At 35.9% G+C, this 12,920-nt stretch overlaps 2 long non-coding RNA genes across 3 annotated transcripts in view; both read right to left on the bottom strand.

Moving 5' to 3' along the window:
* Positions 1-589: 589 nt before the first annotated feature.
* Positions 590-3,238, bottom strand: LOC135779878 (uncharacterized). Of its 2 annotated transcripts, XR_010544897.2 has the most exons (6): positions 2,985-3,238; positions 2,144-2,289; positions 1,712-1,803; positions 1,486-1,571; positions 1,292-1,405; positions 590-1,153 (listed from the first exon to the last, which is right to left on the bottom strand). It is a non-coding gene; the product is annotated as an uncharacterized lncRNA (long non-coding RNA). The 2 variants fall into 2 exon arrangements; XR_010544895.1 differs by lacking the exon at positions 2,985-3,238 and having other exon boundaries at positions 2,144-2,975.
* A 6,015-nt stretch (positions 3,239-9,253) lies between these two features.
* LOC135772422 (uncharacterized) overlaps positions 9,254-12,920 on the bottom strand; it is a 64,876-nt gene continuing 61,209 nt past the window's right edge. Inside the window, exon 3 of the long non-coding RNA XR_010543228.2 lies at positions 9,254-9,353. This is a non-coding gene — a long non-coding RNA (uncharacterized lncRNA). The remainder of the gene's footprint in view (positions 9,354-12,920) is intronic.

Below are 12,920 nucleotides of genomic sequence, written 5' to 3'. Positions count from 1 at the left end.
TGAAAATCATAAAAAATGCTGGTGCTGGCTGGCAACTTAAAAAAAAAAAAAAAACGCTGTCAGGGAAAGAGTTAAATAGCTTCCACTTTTTTGACCATTTTTCTGACATGAGGATGAGTATGAGGTCCTAAACCAACATTTCAAAATCATACAATAACAATATTGTATGTGATGCTAACTTAATCCCAATCTGCAATGTTGGCCCTCTCTTTAAACAAATCCTACACAGCAAAATCACTGGTGTTAAAATAACACCCAGGGTGTCAAATTTAACACTGGAAAAGTGTGTATATGTGTCCACACTACACTGTGTTAATTTAGTCAAAAGTGTAGTGTTAATTTAACAACACTCTTTATATGTTAATTTAACACTCAATATTGTTAAATTTTACACATTGTTCACACTATTCATTGTTGTTTCCACACTACACTGGTGTTGGCACAGACATACAGTGTTAAAAATTAACACTCCTAATTTAAGGTCAACACCAGTGTAATGTGAATTCAACAATGTTAAGTGTTAAAATACTGATTAATAGCCACTTTTGTTGCTAATGGGTTGTTTCTATAAAAGACAAATGACAAGAAATATTGCAAAACCTCTTTTTATTAAAGTACATCACATTTAATATTTACATTTATACACACAACACTTTGCATTTAACACTGCTTATTTAAATACCTCAGCTACAATTAGAAACAGAATACAGTATGGAATAATGAAAGTTATCTTATACCACAGCGCAGTGACATGAAAACCACTTATTATAAGGTCTTTAATATATCAAATGAGAGTTTAAAAAAAATTAGCCACCCTACTCAAAACTTGAACATTAAAATACACGGCAATTACCTTACTGGCAGGCAGAAATGCTTATCCTTCACAATACTAAAGATTTTTCCATAACAAAACAGACATTTCAATTCAAAAGACGTTTCATTTTTCTTAAATACGTTCCAACCTGGTATTTAGTTCTTTAGTTGTTTTACTCATGATGAAGTGGAAGGCTGCATCAGTGGTCTTCATCATGGAGGGAATGGCTTTTTGGTCCAGAATGATGCAAAAATTCTGGATGCAACTTCTGTTCCCAACGCAGTGCAGGCAGGGCTGTGCTGATTCATCCCCCTCAAAGCATGGATTGATGCTCATCACCTAAGTGTTTCAAAAGAGTGTATTTGATGAATGTATTTGATGTGTATTTATGAACTTGTATGCATTTACATGGGGTGAACAATGCAAGCAAACTAACTGCTGAATAAATAACTAGAACAAAATACTAAAAAAACTTACACCGCACAATCAGTAGCTTCAGTTGCACATTGACCCTCTCCAGTCTTTCTTCCTTTCACAAATGAAGGCAAGAGGTGAATGAGCAGGGAAGAGCTGCCACATCACTGTCCCGTCCTAGCAAAACAGAATTTAAACACCATGAGTATACAGTTAAACTTTAAAACCGTAAAAGTAGCAAACCCATGTACACTTACCATATTTAAACTCCTGTTGACCAGACAGAGGGTCATCCATATTGTTGTATGTTGGCTATTTTGCAATACATCACCTCAGCATATTTCTGCAGATTTTCAAAGACAAAAAGAGTCAAGAAAATACCAAAAAGGGTGCAGTTTTAACCGTTATTTGAATCAAAATCATCTCAGTATAATAAATCATGTTAGAGACAGTGTACAGTACAAATGTACTGTGTGTACTCACATAACTAGTTGGTAAGCTCTTATCCTCCAAACTGGGTTAAGGAATAACAGTTCCAGAATTCATGCCGTATTCAAATATAGTCTGGTAGGGTCCTATCACAAAAAATGACAATAAAGACTCTGAAAACTCAACATTCTTTTTATATTAAAAACAGCACTCAAGACAAAATATGAATCTTCATTTATACATTTTCAAAATAGTAATCAATTTGATTGCTATTTAATATGACATCAATAGCAAAACGATGTATGAGAAGATAATATATTTTTATTAAAGTTGGCAGCAGGTCATGTGAGTTTCTTTCCAGATTAATAATAATAATAATAATAATAATAATAATAATATGTACAAAACTACATATACTAAAAAGATTGGTTAACTGTTCAGTTATGTCAAATAAAATGATTTATATGTATAAATATGTAAACTTACCTTCTGTAATGAATTTATATAAGTATTAGCAGTCGTTTCTCATTGGAAGTCATCCATGTCAGGTCTTCTTTAATAAACTGCCCTAAAAACAGCATCTCTTCTGAATGATTTGAAGCACTCAGTGTGTACTTTCACCAAACTAGCATCTATAATGACAGAAAAAAAATGTTCGCCATACACGTTTTACACTTCCGTATGTATTTGCCATTTGCATCTGTCTGACATCTAGCGCCACGAATAGCTTACAACACACAATGCATCCAATCTGTGCATACAAATGATGATATATTGTGAGGTTTTGGTCAAATTAATTGTTGGTTTGGCGATATTTCCCCTGTTTGCATACATCTTAGAAAAACACATGACGATGCGGTTGCGGTTTTCTCCGTGTTTTTCAGCAATTTGAATAATTAACCGATATCCGTGCACTCACGTGCATGTAAACGACCTCGTTAACTCACGGTATCTAGCCTATATGATTACCTTATAACGAGCATCATATGGTGAATAAACGAGCTTTCATTTAACTTAATTTCATACCTTCAATTTGTAGTGCATGTCGCGTTTTATCATGGTTCAATTCTTTCGTTCATATCTCCTGTTAAAATTATCCTTCTTGGTTTTAAACTTTTAGCTAGCAGTTTAACTTTATACTAAACTAACAAGGGAACAACGTAACACAAGGTAGCTCTGATTAAACTGAACCAAATAACGAACAAAGGGGAAATAAAATGGGGAAAATATCTTATTTAGGTTTTTTGGCATATGGCTGCGTAGAGTCAGACAGAGAAATAACAGTTTAATTTAGCTAAACCATGTGAATATTATGAGACTGATTTACCTGATCTCTTCAGTTCTCCTGTGAAATAAAATGGCGGTAAAATCCCTGACAGGAAATGTTTAGTGGAGGCGTGGCTTGATTTACACCGCTCAGAGTGAAATCTGATAACACCCTTGTTTTACACTGACACTGTCGTGAATATAACACTGGCCTAGCAATGGCAGTGTTATTTTATTACCAGATAGTGTTAAAACAGCATCAACACTGTGTATTTAACACCATCCCTGAAAATTTAACACTGGTGATTTTGCTGTGTAGAATCGGCACTATTCAAGTTCAAACCAATGATTAAATGCTGCCTAAAGATAATATATGTGAATCTAGTTACTTTAAGGCCATAGCCAACGATCAATATTAAAGCAGCAAATTAATCTGAAAATTATCCTCTTTTTAAACAAAACACTGCATAGAACAATAAATCCAGCTGGACTTAAATAGCTTTTTTGTATAAACAACTATGCTTTGCATTTACATTTATTTATTTAGCAGGCAGATTTATCCAAAGCAGCTTACAAATGAGAGAGCATTTAACATTTTGTCAATGAGCTGACATAAAGAGCAGTTTACAAAGCCCTGTTTACAAGTAGGACTTAATGTTGAAAGGTGGACAACAGGTGGGTTTTTATATAGACAGAGTTAGGTAAATGTGTTTGTGAGGGATTTGGTGCCTCGTAATGATGGAACACATGTTGTGAGGGAGTCACTTATTCGCCAAGCATAAATTGCGCGATGTCATGTATACCTGCAGGAGTGAGTTGAGGTAAAGAATAAATTTTCGGTTGTAAACTTTTGCCAAATAGTAGTTTTTATTGCATTTTATTTTACTTTAGTATTCAATGTAAGCCAGAAGAAAAAATAAAGCTTTAAAATATCAGTCTACATATGCGATGGACAACTTTGGTAGCTTCTTTGAAGGCATCTTGAGTTAAACATCTTAATTTCATGAAGCACATGCAGAAGACCTGAACAAGATGTAATGTGACCTGTTTTGCAGAATACTGAAGTTTGAAAAAACAAACATGTAAATCTTGCCTCTAAAAAATAATATTAAACTGTTTAACCGACAGTGTCATTGATTTGGGGATCCGAATGGTTGCATGGAGTAAACAGGCTTATTCTGATGTTCAACATGTTCAGCTGTCATCCAATTATGCTATTTTTGTTAACAAGCCACATGAATACAATCTTGAACATAAACAAACATAAAAATAAATAAAATGAATTTAAAAGAATAACAGGATGAACTGGCCTACAAACCGCATGCACTAATAAAAACATGAACTGAGATCTGGGTAGAAGGAAAGTCTCTCGTGGCTTGTACAGCTACTCAGCCTTGTTTTGCTCCAGAAAGACTTGACAGCTGTAGACTTCACACAGTATCAGAAATACCATTCAAAGCCAAACACAAACATATGGTCACTGACCCACGCAATAAATAAAACAGTCATTGATGCTATAAGCCCACGATGGTGAAATCAACCGCTTTGAAGACCACAGCTGGATACATAATGGCCCTATTATCATACCGACACTTAATAATAACCAGGATGAAATAATAATCACATTGACATTAAAGAAATAAATATTATTACAACAATAAGAATTTATTATTAAAAACCTGCTTCACTTGATAAAAAAAAACATTTCAAGAGAACATGAAACTTTGACTTGTCATTCACATGACAATACCAGAATACAGCACTGAAATCCATTACCGTTAACGGTTTCAATGAATATAAAGACCTCTCAGGAATAAAGGGAGCTGGTTTGTGTACTTCATTTCATTCACTGCCACTCACAGTCATTAGCACAGCTTATCAACTCTTAGCGAGTGTAATTAATGAGGCCGAAGCCGGCATGTGATCGGCGACACTCACAGCTTGACGCGAGAGCCTTCTCGTACAGCAGCAGAGGTGTCATGTCTGTCTCTATTTACACGGCCAAAATGCTAAATTCTAATTAGCTGACAGAAATAATTAGCATATTAAATTATAGCGCTTTTTCCGCTCTCTGACTCTTGACCGCGAAATACGTTTGCGGTAAACACATATGTCTTTTAATCATGACAGACAGTGCCAAAAATAAATTAATGTATCAACCTCTATTGACTTTTAAAGCTTTGAAAGTCAGCGTGATGATCGGCCATTTTACACTTGCAAACAGCTGGAAAGCCGATGTCAGCGTACTGCAAACCACAGGGGGATAAAACAAAACACCTGTATTTTGAATATGCATGCAATTTTGAATATTCCTGATATTTTTCTGGCAAAGTAAGACCCAGACCACTTCCATAATCCCACTTTTTTAAAGATTTCTTTAATTTTTAAATTAATATTTTATTACATTAACAGGCACAAAAATATTAATAAATTTTTCTTTTAAACCGTATCAGACCAAAGTTTATAAGAAAAAAAACTACACTAATGTGTAGGTCATAATGCACTCTCCACAAAGGCTTACGGTACATTTAAAGATGCAGTGATGTCACAGTGACTCGCCTAAAGGAGCACCATGCAGTTCTGTCCCAGAACACCCTGCACCTTTGATAAAAGCATGGTAAAATATCTCCTTATGATCTTGTGTCACCAAAGGAACAGGCAGGGAATATTCGCTGCTGCGCTACAGTACCAGTGGCTTTTATGATAAAGAAACTGAAAAAAGAAATGATGGCATATTGAGACATTTATATCTAATTAACCTCTTCAACATGGCCACATGTCCCCGTGTCCCCATGCTTCTTTTCATCTTGAAGCTTGATCAGCGATCAAGGCAAATGTGACTTTGGTTTCCCAAAAGATGGTGCATGCACAGAGATGACACATGAAACATGAGATCTCAACTGATGTGTTGGGAATGTATATGAATCTACAGTGAGGAAGAAACCAGGATATATCAGACCAAGTAATACTGGCTTCCTCAGTGATCCAGGCTAAATATGGAGCATCTGGGTGCCATTGACCAACTTTCAACATTGCAACATGCAAAAAGATAAATTACTTATGCAGAACGTTTCATATATTACTCAGAAGCAGAAAGAGCTGTTACACTTTATTTTACACTGTTACTTTTACAGTGTAATTGTGCATATAAGTATTAAAGGATTAGTCAATTTTCTTAAAAAAAAAATCCAGATAATTTACTCACCACCATGTCATCCAAAATGTTAATGTCTTTCTTTGTTCAGTCGAGAAGAAATTATGTTTTTTGAGGAAAACATTGCAGGATTTTACTCATTTTAATGGACTTTAATAGAGCCCAACATTTAATACTTAACTCAACACTTAACAGTTTTTTTCAAAAGAATTTTAAACGATCCCAAACAATGCACCAGGGTCTTATCTAGCGAAACGATAAAATTAAAAGCCTGTTTTGCAATGCGACTATGATGCTGAAATGAGGAGCTTAGATGCAAAATCCGCTAAATGCCAAATTATTATCTCATTTAAAAATTTGATAATTATACTTTCATTAAATTCTTTCATCAAATTCTTTCATTAAATTAATCCCAGCCTTTCAGCCATTCAGAATCCATAAAGAGTAGTTGACAAGTAGTGGCACTATTAATAATTAATTATTAGTAAAATGCCTAAATATGAAATAAAGGGTTACCAAAGAAAAAAAAACTTATTTAAATAATGCAATATGGTACTGTAATAGAAATTAGTTTAAGTGAGTAAAAATAAGTAATTCATCTATGTGCAAATGAACATAAGACTAGTAAATCTGTAGTTTTAAAGGGCATCTCAGATGAATTTTGAAAAAACATTGATAAGGCTGTGACCCTGAAACTGTGATAACTACATGCAGAATATTTAAAATACAACACTCCAATCAAACCCTCTTGAGACAGCTAATCAAGGTCTTTGAGCTCAGTACAAAACATATCAGTGTGTTAGAGCGAGGCAAACACTAAACCCTGAAGGACTGTAAATCTCCAGAAACATAATTCAGCTCCGCTGACATATCGTGCAATGTTTAAAATACACCACATGTCCAAATGTATTTGAACAACCTTCTAAAGATGGGGTTGGCTCAGCCTATAATTCAAGAAGCTGTCTACATACACTCTAGAAATGGCGGGGTTATTTTTAACCCATGCTGGGTAAACATCGGACAAAACACATGCTGGGTTAAAATGGCTTAATGTTGGGTTGTTTTTTGCAACATGGGTAATAATAAGCCAGTAGTTGCATTAAAACAACCCCGTATTGGGTTAATTTTTACCCATCGGTGTGTTCTGTTTAGTATTTACCCAGCATGGATTAAAAATAACCTATTTAGAGTAAAGGAGAGCCTTGACTTCTTGAATCCTACAGTAGACCTGAATCCTACTGAACATGTTAGGGATGAATTGGAGAATCACACAACACCCCAAATGCCATATTTTCCGGTGGGTATGCATAATAAAAGCACCACCAATCAGAGTTGCAATTGTTTTTGCATTTAAACAGATAGTCATGCACCAAGCTTATGATATTGGTTGAATCAATATTGTTATGTTGGCTTGATAAGAATGCACACTGGGTTTTAAAGCATGTCTACCTGGTTGCCATAATGCAAAATCTGCTCTAGTTAAAGTTGCATTCAATGGCTTTGTTAGCACAGCACTGTGTCTCTAAGAGCTTTGGTACTTGTGGCAAAGCCTGCTCCCATGTAGACACAGCCATCTGTTTGAAACCTTATTTAGCTTCACTGAAGTCATAAAAAATGAGTAAACAAATCTCAGAAAAACAAAGCAGAAACGAATGAAAGAAAACGTGGGGGATTTGATCAAAGTGCTGACTAACACACTGAATGAAGTATTTTCCAGAAAAAGCCCCAAGAGCATGATGTACTGTCCCAGACCTTGATTTTAGAATAGTTTGACAAGGCAATGTTTTCACAGTCATTTTCCTCCACGCTTCTGAAGAGACAGAGTGATTTATTTTTCATTTAAAACCGCTTCCAGCAGCACTAAAATAAAATCCTTGGTTTCTCAGGTACTTAACCCTGTGTTATACTACTCAATTATTAAGGTGAAAGCCTCCTCTTCTCTTCAGTCTATGTGCAATATTATAACAAGGGACAATGCAAGATCTTCATTTTTAATATAAGATAGACTGTCCTCCAAAAATAGCGACCTAATAGTTGTTTGTGCAAGCACCATATTATGACATTGAGGTACGTTTAAGCGATAAGTGCCCTCTAGTGGCCAGCAGCTTATAAAACCTGTGATCAGTGGTGGCCGTTGATTATTTTTCGAGGGCGCATGATATGCGAAGCTAGTCACAACATTTATGTAGCCTGTCATGTTTGTGGTTCGTCATTTGAAAATATGTGTTCGGCACATCATGTGCATCACGTGTCATGTCAAAATAAGTGCCTGCTGCAGACGCATCTAAAGGGTTTATGATAAAAGAAACGCTCGCGTTTGCCAGATACTCACATAATCTCATGCGTAATCACAATTTAATGTTAAGGGAGTGTCTTGCGTGTATATTGTGAACGTGAGTGTCTCTTTTATCATAAACGGTTTTGAAGCGTGTGCAGCAGGCACTTATTTTGACAAGACACGTGATGCACATGGTTCACATGGCGCAACAAACACATATTTTGAAAACACGAGCAACACACAAGATACTCCGAACACTTATTTTAAATTTGAACCCCTCGGAAGAACAGTCACCAGCCGCCACCGCCTGTGATTATGTTTAAATGTTTTTTGCCTTATACGTCAGAGACGCATTTTATTTTCTGCATTTGGAAATGTATAAAAAGTTTTAAAAACATTTTTGGTTTTGAAGATTTTTTGAAGCATTAACCACACCCTTACCCTAAACCAGACCGGTTCTCAACCTTATTAAGCACAACACGCAAATATCAGATCCAGTGTACATCACATCTGATATTAACATCGGATTGTCATCACTTTTGCACATTTTCTTCACATAAATCGATCGCTTGACCTCTGAACACTTGGGATACTTTTTCATATAGTAAAAAGTAATCATAGTAATAATATAATAATTTTATATTTAATATAATAATTTTAAAGTACTTTATATAAAATAAATAAGTTATTTGCCCTAAATGCCTGAATAGTGTAATGTGTAATATAAATACAATTAATACTGTCAGTTTAAATTGATATCATATCCAAAGGCATGTCATCATAGCAAAATTGAGAACATGACCACAAAGAAAGTGAATAATTTTTATGTCATTATCATAGTACTTGTAATTTGAACATAAAACTAAAAAAGCATAACAGACTGGTCACTCACAGTGCTTTAGTCCATATTTATCTTTGGTCTGTCTGTCTTTATGGTGGTTGTCTTGTTTCTTGTCTTGTTGCATTTCTTCTTTACTTGCTTCCACAAAATGTGTGTACTAGGAAAACAAATTAGAAGTAATACGGTAATATTAACATCTATTTTTACTATAACTCTTTTCTCGCCAGCATTTTTTTTTAAAGTTGCCAGCCAGCACCAGCATTTTTTATGATTTTCTAGACTTTCTAGAAAATGTATTTCTTTAAATATATAAACATACATATGAAAGAACAGACCCTCTGCTTTCAAAAAAGTTAATCCTATCTTCATTTGTTCTCTTTTTATCACCTTTCTTCAAAAATATCACATTTTGAGCAAAAAGCTGAGATAATTGCATTTTTGTACAGGACTTTTGTTAGAGATCAGATTCAGAGCGATGATCAAACATACACAGAGTTTTTACTGTTTTTGGCCTAGTGGATGCTTTAGTGTTTTATAAGTGCAACCTGGGTGGAAAATAGCAGAAATATTGAGTGTCATAAAAACTCATTGGCAGAGAAGCGTTTTCTCTTAATTGAAGTTAACTCGTCAATGACAGCGGAAGAGTGGTGTGTGTCATTTTAGTGGCATCTAGTGGTGAGATTGCGAATTGCAACCAACAGCTCACCCGTCAATTTCAAAACGCATATGGTAGCCGCCACAGGACAACCATGTCATCGCTTGAGACAACATAGGGACGAAACACGCTCTGAACAGTTTGTCCATTCAGGGAAACTGTAGAAACATGACAGTGACTTCCATGTAAGATAAAAAACATCTCATTCTAAGGTAACAAAAACAATACAGTTCATAATGTAAGGTCTTTGCAGGCCACTGATAATATAGTTATGTATATTAAATTGCATTTCTGTCAACAGATACTTTTAAAAGTTACGCAATACACCTTTAACATTTTTCATTCCTCAAAAAACAGGGGCTTCTGACAAAACATTAGGGGCTTTACTACTTTTCAACAAACATAAAATAAAGATTTATATACATAGGCATGAGGCGGTTCTTCAGATGAATTTGTTTTTAATGAAAATGTGTACGCATCTGTGTGTGCATTTACTGTGCATCTGTGGTCAACTCAAACATTGCCTGAGGGAAGAGGATTAGCATGTCGGTTGCTTTAAAGCAGAGGGTGAACCGTCAGCATGCAAATGTTCAGAATTACTGAATCTAAACTCATATTTTATTTCACTATATAGGATGTGACTCTAGAAAAACAAGTTTGGCATTGTTTGCACTGCATAGATTACCCGAGCTTCAACCAATTATTGACTTGTACTCATATTTGTTGCATTAACCAGCATCAACAACTTGACAACACATGCAAAATTAATTTCGATGTTGTATACATAAACAGGTACACCTGTCATGCATATATTTGTTTTGACTCTAAAATTAATTTACAGACAAGACATAATGTTTACACTGAAATCCCAGGCGTATATGATAATTAGCACATCACATCTCATTAAACATTAAGCTGATTTAAAATGCATTCATCATATCTACGCAGTTTTATTTTGATCTACAGTTATATATATTCAACCCCCAGATGCATTTAAACTAAACTCTCCGCCTTCAAATTTCATTCAAATAAAATAAAAGCACTGATATTGGCACTGACTCACTCTCACTTTCAGGTGAATGTCACATTTTACCCCCTGCCTGAACATCACCTGAGCGGATGGTACTGTATAAGACACTGTTCATTCAATGGTCAGCCTAGCCAGCCACACGTAGGGAAAGCAATCTGGCATTCCTACATCCCTAACCCCCTTAGCTGGTGTTAAAGGCATTGACCAATATTTGAACTCTGCCCACGGTGCACAGTCGGAGGCGATGTGACAGGTGGAAAAAAGTTGTTTATTTGGCTTGTGCTCACTTTTTGGACTGACAGGTAAAACCTGGCCTCACTTCCCTGCTGCTGACAGATGTAGCCATTAGCTGTAACACACTAGCATAATAACCAGGGTTTAAATTGGGCCGGGGCCGTCCAGGGATGAGCCTAGGCACATAGGCTGAAGGTCTCGCTTTAATCCGCCACAGTGTGCCCGCTGGTGCTGGTTCGTGTGCACGGACACAAAACCAATAATGTGTTTTCATTCATTCCTATAGGAAGGTAGGCACTCCCGCAGGGTCATTAGACATTGTAGAGATGAGAGATACAGTACATAAGATTGTATTTTTAGTAATTATAGTGCATTATAGCATACTAGCTACTGACCTAAGATCAGCATAGGTAAGAAATCTCCATGGCTAAGACATGTTGCTGATATCTTTTACCTTTTCTTATCTTTTCTTTATTAGTCAAGGAGGTTGTATGATTCTCATAACTTTGCTAAAAGTTTGATCACTTGTGCATGAGGACTCGTAGATTTGCATCATTTAAAGGCGGGTCGAGTGATTTTTGAAACAAAAAAAACTTTGAAAAACACACTTGTAGCCAATCAGCAGTAATGGGCGTGTCTACTAACCTGCATTGTTGCCAGGGTTGCATATATGTTGGGCGGGTCTACCAAAATGAGGTCCAGATTCTATTGGAGACCCCCCCACATAACAAATCCCAATTTAACCCCTATAGAAAAATTTTGTGTTTTGTTGAACCATAAAGGGGGTCGCACACCTGACAGTAGCGGAGGTATCGTACACATTAAATAGCGCGAGCTTAGTCAGATAGCGTCAATTTCAAAATGCAAAATATACATTAGCAGATAATGTTAATCGTTAATGATTTGGGACAAATATGATGTTATTTAATGTTAAACTATGTGAGTGGCGCTCTGTGGCACAACTGAGTCGTAGCGGAGTCGGCGCTGAGCTGTGCGCCCTGTGTGCGACCCCCTTAAGTGGTGCTATGCATCACTTATAGTTTTAAAGAGATGCTATATAGCACTAAAATTGTTCCCCCATGATTACAAGCTTTTAGTACTATAAGCACAATTTTTTAGAGTGTACACCCATTAATCTATCCTTTGGCTAAAGAAAAACTCAACAATGGAAACAAGTGATTCAGTGATTCACTGACGGTAGATGCTTTAACATCAGTGACACACAGGCCACCACTGGCTGTAAAAAGCATTAAGCCCATGTGCTTATGGTTCGAAGCACCACATCATACTGAAGGATCTTAAAGTCATGTTTGTACACAAAATGACCTGTCCCCTTAAAGACCAGTGGTGAGTCATTGAATCTAAGAGTACAGAGCCTCAAGGCTAATGCAGACGACTGCTAAACAGAGCAACACAACAAGTGTGCTTCAATTTTATACTTAGCTGTCCTCCAAATAGGCTATTTATGAGGGGAAAGTGTTTTATTTAAAATCGAAGTCCTTTGTGAATTTCTTGAGCTTATAAAATATAGCAGGTACAGTATTGATTTTCTTCTACACTGTCAGAATAAAGGAACAAAACGGAACCTTAACCCCTATTTGGATGATAATTGTTTCTCATGAGGGTGTCTGTAAAATATTTGCATGCCTCCTCCGCGCTAAAACTCATGCATTGGGATGAAGATACATTTGCGGTGTATGTGTGAGTTTATAATTCGAAACGTCTGGAAATGAGCTGGATGTGTGGTTAATTAGGCTACGTGATAATTTATATGACCCAGATACTTGATTATATTTACAGTATAC

This window comes from Paramisgurnus dabryanus, chromosome 19 (assembly GCF_030506205.2).
Source record: "Paramisgurnus dabryanus chromosome 19, PD_genome_1.1, whole genome shotgun sequence".
NCBI lineage: Eukaryota > Metazoa > Chordata > Actinopteri > Cypriniformes > Cobitidae > Paramisgurnus > Paramisgurnus dabryanus.
The sequence above is the reverse complement of the archived record's forward strand: the minus strand, read 5'-3'. Positions and strand labels throughout refer to the sequence as shown.